This window comes from Macaca mulatta, chromosome 1 (assembly GCF_049350105.2).
Source record: "Macaca mulatta isolate MMU2019108-1 chromosome 1, T2T-MMU8v2.0, whole genome shotgun sequence".
Classification (NCBI taxonomy): Eukaryota; Metazoa; Chordata; class Mammalia; order Primates; family Cercopithecidae; genus Macaca; species Macaca mulatta.
The window spans coordinates 214,795,173-214,806,554 of record NC_133406.1 but is presented as its reverse complement, the minus strand read 5'-3'; positions in this window follow the sequence as shown (position 1 = coordinate 214,806,554).

The window sequence follows — 11,382 nt, the reverse complement described above, 5'->3', positions numbered from 1 at the left end:
CTCCCTTCCCCTTCCCTACTGCAGCAAAGAGCAACTGCCACTCCCCATGCCTTACTGAGCCTGAGTAAGGAGTGCAGCCCTGGATTCTGAGCTCCTAGGACAGTATGGGGGAAGATATTGGGAGGTAGCTGGAAATTGTGGGTCTCATCACCCCTATGGTCTCACCTGATGGGTTTCCCATCAGCTACAATCAGTGGACCTCTGGGGACTCCTATGAATCCATAACTTTTACCAGGGATAGGAGCATCCTTGGCAAACTGTCCAGGAAGCAGACACCAATTCTGATGAGAGGAGCAGCAGGGGATAATCGTTCCCAATAGCAGGTCTACTCATTGAGTAGTTACTAGGTGCTAAGCACGGTGCTGAGTGCTTCACACACAGTATTTCATCCTCATGACCATCAGTGAAGTAGGCAGTACTGTCATCCCTGTTTCACAATTGAGGAAACTGAGGCTCAGAGACATGAAGTGATTTCTATATTCCCCCTGTCCTTGGGGGGGACTTATTCTCCATTACAAAACTGAGATGCTAACCCAGGTCTGACTCCAGAGCCCAGGTCACACTTCTCAAGGGAGCTTCTCTGGGCAGGAAACCTCAATATCAGAAAGATGTCAATCCACACTGAATCTATAATTGCAGGGCACCTCCAATCACAATTCCAACAGGTTGCTTGCAGAAATTGTTAAGCTGATCCTAACATATGTAAGGAAGAACAAAAGGCCAAGGATAGTCAAGATAATTTTTTTTTTCTTTTTTGAGATGGAGTTTTGTTCTTGTTGCCCAGGGTGGAGTGCAATGGCGCGATCTTGGCTCACTGCAATTTCCGCCTCCCAGGTTCAAGCAATTCTTCTGCCTCAGCCTCCCAAGTAGCTGGGAGCACAGGCATGTGCCACCGTGCCCAGCTAATTTTTTGTATTTAGTAGAGATGGGGTTGCACCATGTTGGTCAGGCTGGTCTCGAACTCCTGACCTCAAGTGATCCACCCACCTCGGCTTCCCAAAGTGCTGGGATTACAGGTGTGAGCCACCGTGCACGGCCTGTCAAGATAATTTTGAAGCCCGAGATGGGAGACTCACCTTACCAAATATTGAGGCTTACTATAAAGTAACAGTAAGATAATGTGGTATTGGTTGGGGGAAATATGGACTTTTCTATAAGGGGGCAGGGATAATTTATTAACTACATGGAAAAAACATAAAGTCAGATTCAGTGGAAACATCCCTCTCTGCAAATAAAAACTTGAGACCCCTATAGCAAGACATATAGGTTCAGTTCAAACTAGATCTTTGTTGCAAACGGACCCCACAGATGACTAGAGTTTAGAACGCTCCTCCACATTGAGCCAGGTCCTCATTATGCTGAAAGGAACATGAAGGCTGAGGGAGAGGTGAGATCTTCCCCAGCGTCACCCAGCAAGCCAGTAATAGAGCCAGGTCTAGAGCCTACGTCCCCCTACCCTTTCCAAGCATCCTTGCCAGTTCCCCTGCCCTGTTGCAATCCCTTAGCTCTGCACAGGGCTAGAAGAAAGTGGGTGTGGGACTGGGCAAGGTGGCTTATGCTTACAATCCCAGCACTTTTAGAGGCCAAGGCAGGAGGATTGCTTGAGGCCAGGAGTTTGAGAGCATTCTGGGTAACACAGTGAGACCTCATCTCTACAAAAAATAAAAACAAGACCGGGTGCAGTGGCTCACGCCTGCAATCCCAACACTTTGGGAGGCTGAGGGGGGCAGATCACGAGGTCAAAAGATTGAGACCATCCTGGCCAACATGGTGAAACCCCGTCTCTACTAAAAAATTTTTAAAAAATTAGTTGGGCATAGTGGCACGTACCTGTAGTCCCAGCTACTCAGGAGGCTGAGGCAGGACACTCTGTCTTCAAAAAAAAAAAAAAAGAAAAAAAGAGAGAAAAGAAAAAAATCAGCTGGGTGTGGTGGCATGCGCCTATAGTTCTAGCTACTCGGGAGGCGAAGGCGGGAGAATCACTTGAACCCAGGAGGTGGAGGTTGCAGTGAGCTGAGATTGTGCTACTGCACTCCAGCCTGGTGACAGAGTGAGACTCTGTCTTAAAAAAAAAAAAAAAAAAAAAAAATCAGGTGGGTGTGGTGGCGCATACCTGTAGCCCTGGCTACACAGGAGGCTAAGGCAGGAAAATTGCTTGAACCCAGGAGGCAGAGGTTGCAGTGAGCTGAGATCGCACCACTGTACTCCAGCCTGGTGACAGAGTGAGACTGTGTCTCAAATAAATAAATAAATAAATAATAAAAAGAAAAATGTTAGTCGAGTGTGGTGGTGCGCACCTGTAGTCCCAGCTACTCTGGAGGCTGAGGCAGGAGGATCACATGAGCCCAGGAGTTTGAGGCTGCAGTGAGCCATGATTGCACCACTGCACTCCAGCCTGAGCGACTGAGACCCTGTCTCTAAAAAAAAGTGAGGGTGTGGATGGTGCCAGAAAGGATCTGTCCCCACAGGGTTGGGGACAAGGGTTGGTGCATCTTCAGAATTAAGTGATGGGAAGGACAAAGAATGAGCCTGCTACTTGGCTGGGTCACTTCCAATTTTCTTTTTTTTTTTTTTAAGACTGAGTTTCACTCTTGTTGCCCAGGCTGGAGTGCAATGGCATGATCTTGGCTCACTGCAACTGCTGCCTCCCGGGTTCAAGCAATTTTCCTATCTCAGCCTTCCAAGTTGCTGGGATTACAGGTGTGTGTCACCACGCCTGTCTAATTTTGTGCTTTTTGTAAAGACGGGGTTTCATCATGTTGGTCAGGCTGGTCTCGAACTCCTGACCTCAGGTGATCCTCCCATCTCAGCCTCCCAAAATCCTGGGATTATAGGTGTGAACCACCATGCCTGGCCAGCCTCTGATTTTCTGAATTAGCCTTTTGAAAACTGCCAAGAGGCTGGACACAGTGGCTCACACCTATAATCCCAGCACTTTGGGAGGCTGAGGCGGGTGGATCATTTGAGGCCATGAGTTCGAGACCAGCCTGGCCAACATGGCAAAAACCCATCTCTACTAAAAACACAAAAATTAGCAGAGCATGGTGGCACGTGCCAGTTCTCCCAGCTACTTGGGAGGCTGAGGCAGAAGAATCACTTGAACCCAGGATGCGAAAGTTGCAGTGAGCCAAGATGATACCGCTGCACTCCAGCCTGGGTGGCACAGTGAGGCTGAAAAAAAAAAAAAAAGAAAGAAAGAGAGAGAAAGAAAAAGAAGAAAGAAAGAAAAAGAAAGAAAGAAAGAAAGAAAGAAAGAAAGAAAGAAAGAAAGAAAGAAAGAAAGAGAAAGAAAGAGAGGGAAAGAGAGAAAGAAAGAAAGAAAACTGCCAAGGATGCAAAAACAGCACATCAGGTGATGGGCCTATTTCTGTGCATTACCCAGGGGAAAGAAGAAGATTTCCAAGGAATCCAGCTTGATATAATCGATTTGGGCTTTCTCTCTAGAGAGAGCAGCTGGCTCAGCCATGAGAATTAAGCTGTGGTTTTGTAAGGCAGTGCAGCGTAGTAGGGAAGGCATTGGGTTCTGGTGTTTGATGGACTTGGTTTCAAATGCAGTGGCACCACTTCCTGGCTGTGTGACCTTGGACAGATGTCTTCACCTGTCTGAGCCTCAGTTTCTTCATCTGATAAATGGAAATAATAATCCTTTTTTTCAGGTTGGTTGTAAGGATTTAATGTGCTTGTGCATTGGAGCAGCACCTTACCTGGGCAGGGTGACAGTTGAACAATATCAAAATGATCCTTGATGGCTATCTCACTCAGTGAAACACTTGGCTTGCAGTTAGGGATCATATTGTTAAAAAAAATTCATATCTTTAGGCTGGGCGCAGTGGCTCACCCCTGTAATCCCGGCACTTTGGGAGGCTGAGGCAAGCAAATCACTTGAAGTCAGGAGTTTGAGACCAGCCTGGGCAACATGGTAAAACCCTGTCTCTACTAAAAATACAAAAATTAGCCGGGCATAGTGGCTGATGTCTGTAGTCCCAGCTACTCAGGATGCTAAGGTAAGAGAATGGCTTGAACCCATGAAGGGGAGTTCACAGTGAGCCAAGATCACACCATTGCACTCCAGCCTGGGTGACAGAGCGAGACTGTCTCAAAAAAAGAAAAAATTGTATCTCTAAATACTAGAATCATATTCAATGCAGTAGGAAACTAATATCAGACAAGGTATCAAGAAATCAAATACCAACTGAGATAACAGATTTCTGTCTTTTACTGACTTTCACTGTCTAGAGTAGCCATTGAGTGGAATGAGACATAGTTGCCCGCACAAGTAAAATTCTCTCTGCCTGGTATACATCTGTTGAAATCTATTGGCATAAAGCTGACACATAAATGTGAGCTGGTAAGATTTACATACGTATATAAATCAACACCCACTACCTTACATATAATAAACATTTATATATGTATATATAATATATATTTTTATGTATATATTATATATATATAATTTTATTTTAGAGACAGGGTCTCAATTCATCATCCAGGCTGGAGTGCAGTGGCACAATCAGAGCTCACTATAACCTTAGATTCCTGGGCTTAATCTATCCTCTCGCCTCAGCTTCCCAAAGTGCTGAGATTACAGGCATGAGCCACTGTGCCCGACCTGATATTATTTTTAGGGAGTCTCCGAATAAGAATATTTGGCAAGTCATAATGTCTGAAAATAACTCTGGTTTGGTGGAAGGAATAGGTAGATTGCTTTCTCTTCTTTTTTTTTTTTTTTTTTGAGGTGGAGTCTCGCCCTGTGGCCCAGGCTGGAGTGCAGTGGCGCGATCTCGGTTCACTGCAAGCTCCGCCTCCCGGGTTCCCGCCATTCTCCTGCCTCAGCCTCCCGAGTAGCTGGGACTACAGGCGCCGCCACCACGCCCGGCTAATTTTTTTGTATTTTTAGTGGAGACGGGGTTTCATTGTGTTAGCCAGGATGGTCTCGATCTCCTGACCTCGTGATCCGCCCGTCTCGGCCTCCCAAAGTGCTGGGATTACAGGCTTGAGCCACCGCGCCCGGCCTGCTTTCTCTTCTTTTAACTTTTTTTTTTTTTTTTTTTTTGAGACGGAGTTTCGCTCTGTCACCCAGGCTGGAGCATGGTGGTATGATCTCAGCTCACTGCAACCTCTGCCTCCCAGATTCAAGTGATTCTCCTGCCTCAGCCTCCCAAGTAGCTGGGACTACAGGCATGTGCCACCATGCCTGGCTAATTTTTCCTTTTTTTTTTTTTTTTTTTGAGACGGAGTCTCGCTCTGTTGCCCAGACTGGAGTGCAGTGGCCGGATCTCAGCTCACTGCAAGCTCTGCCTCCCGGGTTCACGCCATTCTCCTGCCTCAGCCTCCCAAGTAGCTGGGACTACAGGCGCCCGCCACCTCGCCCGGCTAGTTTTTTGTGTTTTTTTGTAGAGACGGGGTTTCACCGTGTTAGCCAGGATGGTCTCGATCTCCTGACCTTGTGATCCACCCGCCTCCGCCTCCCAAAGTGCTGGGATTACAGGTGTGAGCCACCGCGCCCGGCTTTTTTTTTTTTTTTTTTTTTTTAGTAGAGGTGGGTTTTCATCGTGTTGGCCAGGCTGATTCGAACTCCCGACCTTGTGATCCGCCCGTCTCGGCCTCCCAAAGTGCTGGGATTACAGGCGTGAACCACCACACCCGGACTCTTTTTTTCAATTTTTATTTTTCTCTACTTAGATGGGGTCTCACTATTTTGAGCAGGCTGGTCTCAAACTCCTGCCCTCAAGTATTCCTCCCATCTTGGTCTCCCAAAGTGCTGGGATTACAGGCATGAGTCACAATACCCAGCCTAGATTACCTTCTGTTTATTTGTTTTTTCACAGGCAGTGTTACAATCTAGGGAGCTGTGTCAGAAACAATACACTCCACAGAAGACTCTGCACCTGAGGAAATTATATTGTGTTCATCTACAACTTCAACTCTATTTAACAAAGGGAAAGACAACGTCTTTCCAGCTGTACTTAGCAGTTCACCAACCACTGACAAGACATCAACATCTGAGTCCCAGAAGCATACAACACCAGCTGCTCCTCCAACCTCTCCACAAACCAGCAGCTCTACTGGGTCCACTGAGCAGACAACTTCAATACAAGACACTCAGGAAGAGAAATTAAACACAACTATCGGCACAACCTCCAAGGGTACACTGCTGTCAAATTCCATGATGACTTCTACATTGAAGGACCAGGGAGGGACATCAAGAACCAAAGCTTTATCCAGCACAGCCACTTCAGTGGAGACCCCAAAACAGAATCAGGGAACTCCAATTATAACTCCATCAGCATCAAACACCACAGTCAATGGGATACAATCATCAGTGTCCCCTGGCTCTCAGGAATCAGACACAATCACATCCTCAACAGCACTGAACACACCAGGCAGTGATGTTCAATTGTCCAGGTCTATGGCACCCACTGTCTCTGGGAAGTCAGCTGTAACTACATCCCCAACAGCAAAGAACACACCAGGCCATCATGTTCAATCATCTGGGTCCATGGCAACCACTGTCTCTGGGAAGTCAGCTATAACTACACGCCCAACAGCACTGAACAAAACCACTGGCATAAAAGAGTCTTCACCCATGACAGCCAGCGAAGTTATGCACACTACCTTGCTAAACGCAAACACTTTCAGGACAACTCTTCTTGGAACAACTACATCTGAGACTCAGGAAGGAAAAACTACAGCTGCATCCTCACCCCCAACAACCACCTCCACAATGAGCAAGTTGTCTGGGACGCATCATTAACACAGTCTCACAGACACCTTCCCATGTGGCAGAATCAACCTCCAGTGTTGCCACTACTATAATCCAGTTACATGAGATGACAGCTGCTCATTCCACAGGGCTTCTCCCCAGGTCCTGGGAAACAACAAAATCCTCTGCTATGACTGGGGCCAGCCAAACCTCCCCTAAACACACCCAGAGTAGTGGTCCCAGAGCTGAAGCTTGTGCTTTGGATGAGTATGCAGGTAGCAGGGGAGTTTGTGTGTGCCATGACAGCGACTACTTCCATGCTGGTAAGTCTAAGGAACTCATGTGAGTAAAACAAAGAAGAGGTGGGGGACCAGAGTGGACACCATAACTCTGTGAAGACCCAAATGGTCCAAAGGGTATGAGAGGGCCAGTGAAGTTTGGTAAGACGTTGGCATCTTCTGAGTCCATCTGGCTAGAGGCAATTTCTGGCAGGAAGACAGGCAGCTGGGCATATGGGATAGAGTGCACAATTTTTCAGCTCCAGCCCCCAGGACTCTAGCTACTGTCCAGAGACGAAACTTTCTTGGGGGAAGAAGCTTCACCAAAGACAAGAACTGTAGTCCCAGCGGAGGCCTGGAAGGCCAGGTGGGAAAACTAAGGCAAAAGTCTGAGTGTTGGGGCAAGTCAATGTGGCAGATATTACAGAAAGGCTGAGTTCACAGGGCCTCCGACAGGCACACAAACTCCCAGATCCATCCTCTGGCAGGCCTGAAGTTGGGTCTAGGACAGCAAAAAGGTGATAATATCCTCCAAATATGTTCTTCACGGTTGAAATAATTCTAACCTCTTCTTCCCCAAGCATTTAAATTTGACAAGTCTGGGCACAGTGGCTCATGCCTGTAATCCCAGCACTTTGGGAGGCTGAGGTGGGAGGATCGCTTGGGGGTGGGAGCTCAAGACCAGCCTGGGCAACCTAGTGGGATCCCATCTCTACTTTTTTTTTTGAGACAGAGTGTCATTCTGTCACCAAGCTGGAGTGCAGTGGTGTAATCTTGGCTCACTGCAACCTCCAACTCCCTGGTTCAAGTGATTCTCCTGCCTTAGCCTCCCAAGTAGCTGGGATTACAGGCACGTGCCACCATGCCCAGCTAATTTTTGTATTTTTAGTAGAGATGGGATTTCACCATATTGGCCAGGATGGTCTCAATCTCTTGACCTTGTGATCCGCCCGCCTCAAGCCTCCCAAAGTGCTGAGATTACAGGCATGAGCCACTGCACCCGACCCCTGTCTCTATTTTTAATAAAATATAATAAAACATACTTAACAAAATTCTGCTTTTCCTAAAATGACTATTGTGTCTTTTTAAAAAAAATTTAAGTGCTTTAAAAAACATTTCTTAGGCATTCCTGCTTTGGTCTATTGGGTAATCCTGCCTTGGGATGAAGCTTTTGTTACATGCCAAATGAGCAGTGCTTAACTTATGGGTCATTGTTTTCCAAAATGTATTTCCTGGGACACCAGTGCTATGTGATTGCAATAGACATTTCACTTTAACAAAAAAGAGAAAAAGAAAAGATTCTATTGTCAAATACATTTGGGAAATGTCGGATTCAACAAAATTGTGTCTTGACTACAGAACTTTTCAGAGCCTTTAATATTCCTCTGTTTCCTGTGACTTCCTAGCAGCAGATTATAGCATGCATTTCCTAAGGTTATTTGTCCCTAGAATCCTCATTCTAAGGAATGTTCATGCAGCACCGTGGGATACCTATTGCAGAGCAGGGGAGCTAAGCAGGGCTGTACAAGGCAGAAGTTCAATCCAGGTGGTTTTTAGTCAAGCCCTGAGGCGGATGGTGGCCCATTAGAGGATTGTCACTCCCTCAACAGACTCTCTCAGTAAGACCAGGGTTATGTGCCAACTTGCACATGCTGCATGTGCCCCTCCACAGAAAATATGACATACATCATTGAGTTTTCACACACTGAGAATGAGACAGCTTTTCCTTTTGTGTTATTTCTTTCCCCCTGTGGGTAAGACCATGGGCTCTGCGAGATAGACTGGGTTTGAACTGGGTCTCATTTTCTTTTGCTAGGGATAAGACTGTATTTACCTACCAGCTATTATTAATATTATTTGGCACTTCGTATCACAATATACGATTGACTGCAATTGACTGCAACAGCAGAATGTTATGTGACTGACAAACTCCCCTCTCCTCTCAACAATACGTGTTGATGAATATAAAGCATCTGCTCTTTTTTGTTGTTGTTTTGTTTTGAGACAGAGTCTTGCTTTGTTGCCCAGGCTAGGGTGCAGTGGCGTGATCACAGATCACTGCAGCTTGGACCTGCTGGGTTCAAGCAATCATCTCACCTCAGCCACCTGAGTGTCTGCAACTACAGGTGCATGCCACCACATCCAGTTAATTTTTAAAAATTTTTGTAGAGATGGAGTCTCACTATGTTGCTCAGGATGGTCTTGAACTCCTGGGTTCAAGTGATCCTGCCACCTCAGGCTCCTAAAATGCTAGGATTACAGGCATGAACCACCGCGCCCAGCAGCATCTGCTCTTAAGTTACAGCTCATCCCTCTGACCAAACATGCCTGCCAAAAACAGTAAACTTTTAAAAAAGAAAGAAAATTACATTTAAATTCAAAGTAATAAAACAAGTCCAGAAGTGTTTTGCGTTGGTATTTCCATTATGTTTTACTTTTTATCATTATTATTTTGTTACTTTTAGGACAGGATCTTACTCTGTCACTTAGGCTGGAGTGTAGTGGCATGATTATAGCTCACTGTAGGCTCAAACTTCCTGGGCTCAAGTGGTCCTCCTGCCTCAGCCTCCCTAGTAGCGGGGACTACACCTGGCTAATTTTCTTTTTTCTGTTTGTTTGTAGGGACAAGGCTCTTGCTATTGCCCAGGCTGGTGTCGAATTCCTGACCTCAAGCAATCTTTCTGCCTGGGCCTTCCAAAGTACTGGGATTACAGGCATGAGCCACTGTGTCCATCCAGTTTTCCTTTTTTTGTTTTTGTTTTGTTTTTTTTGAGACAGGGTCTTGCTCTGTGGTCCAGGCTGGAGAGCAGTGGCACAATCACAGCTCACTGCAGTCTCGACCTCAGGGGCTCAAGCGATCCTGCCACCTCAGCCTTCTGAATAAGTGGGACTATAGGTACATGCCACCATGCCTGGCTAATTTTAATTTTTTTTTTTTTTTTAGAAAGGGAATCTCCCCATGTTGCCTAGCCTGCCCTTTAACTCCTGGATGCAAGCGATCCTCCCGCCTTGGGTTCCCAAAGTTAACTTTACTTTTAAATTACTAATTTTTAAGCAGTTCATTCAAAATTCAATAGAAAGTATGAAGAAGGCAGATGCAAAAAGAGGGGAGGGTTAAGTATTAGCTTCTCATTCATCACTCAGATAGCACTGGTATTTGGCATGTATCAGTTAGGATACTTTGTGTTGCAAGTAGCAGAAACCCAACTCTAATTGGTTTGAGTGAAATAAATAAATGTTTTTTTAAAATTGAAAATATGAGCCTAACCAACATATGGAGACTCTGTCTCTACCAAAAATATAAAAATTAGCCAGTGTGATGGCACGCACCTGTAGTCCCAACTACTTGGAAGACAGGTGAGAGGATCACTTGAGCCTAGGACTTCCAGGCTGCAGTGAGCCAAGAGTATGCAACTGCACTTCAGCCTGGGTGACAGACAGACCCTTACTCAAAAGAAAAAAGAAGGAAAACATGAGGCTAGGCACAGTGTCTCACACCTGTAATCCCAGCACTTTGGGAGGCCAAGGTGGGTGGATTGCTTGATTCCAGGAATTTGAGACCAGCCTGAGCAACATGGCAAAACTCCATCTCTACAAAAAAATACAAAAATTAGCCAGGCAGCCGGGCGCGGTGGCTCAAGCCTGTAATCCCAGCACTTTGGGAGGCCGAGACGGGCGGATCACGAGGTCAGGAGATCAAGACCATCCTGGCTAACACGGTGAAACCCCGTCTCTACTACAAAATACAAAAAAACTAGCCAGGCGAGGTGGCGGGCGCCTGTAGTCCCAGCTACTCGGGAGGCTGAGGCAGGAGAATGGCGTGAACCCGGGAGGCGGAGCTTGCAGTGAGCTGAGATCCGGCCACTGCACTCCAGCCTGGGCGACAGAGCGAGACTCCATCTCAAAAAAAAAAAAAAAAAAAAAAAAAAATTAGCCAGGCATGGTGGCATGCCTGTAGTCCCAGCTACTCAGGAGGCTGAGATGGGAAGATCACTTGAGCCCAGGAGGTGGAGGTAGCAGTGAGCCGAGATTGCAGCATTGCACTCCAGCCTGGGTGACAGAGTGAGACCCATCTCCAAAAAAAAAAGAAAAGAAAAAAGAAAAGAATAAAGAAAAGAAAACATGAAACAAAATAAAACAAACTTTGTTGGCTCACGAAACTGGAAAGTCTGAAAGAGGACCTGCAGCCTCTGAAGCCCCTCCCTTCAGGCTCTCAAGCGTCCCCATCCTTCCCTCAGAGCTCTCTTTAATGAGTTTAGACTTCTCTAGACTGAGTCATTGACTCCAAGCAGTTTAGGCCCCTCGAAAAAACTGCAAGGCCTGGCTTCCAGATTAGAATAGGAGGAAAATGACAGAGAAAAAAACAAATTAATATCTCAAAAATAATCTTGCCAGACA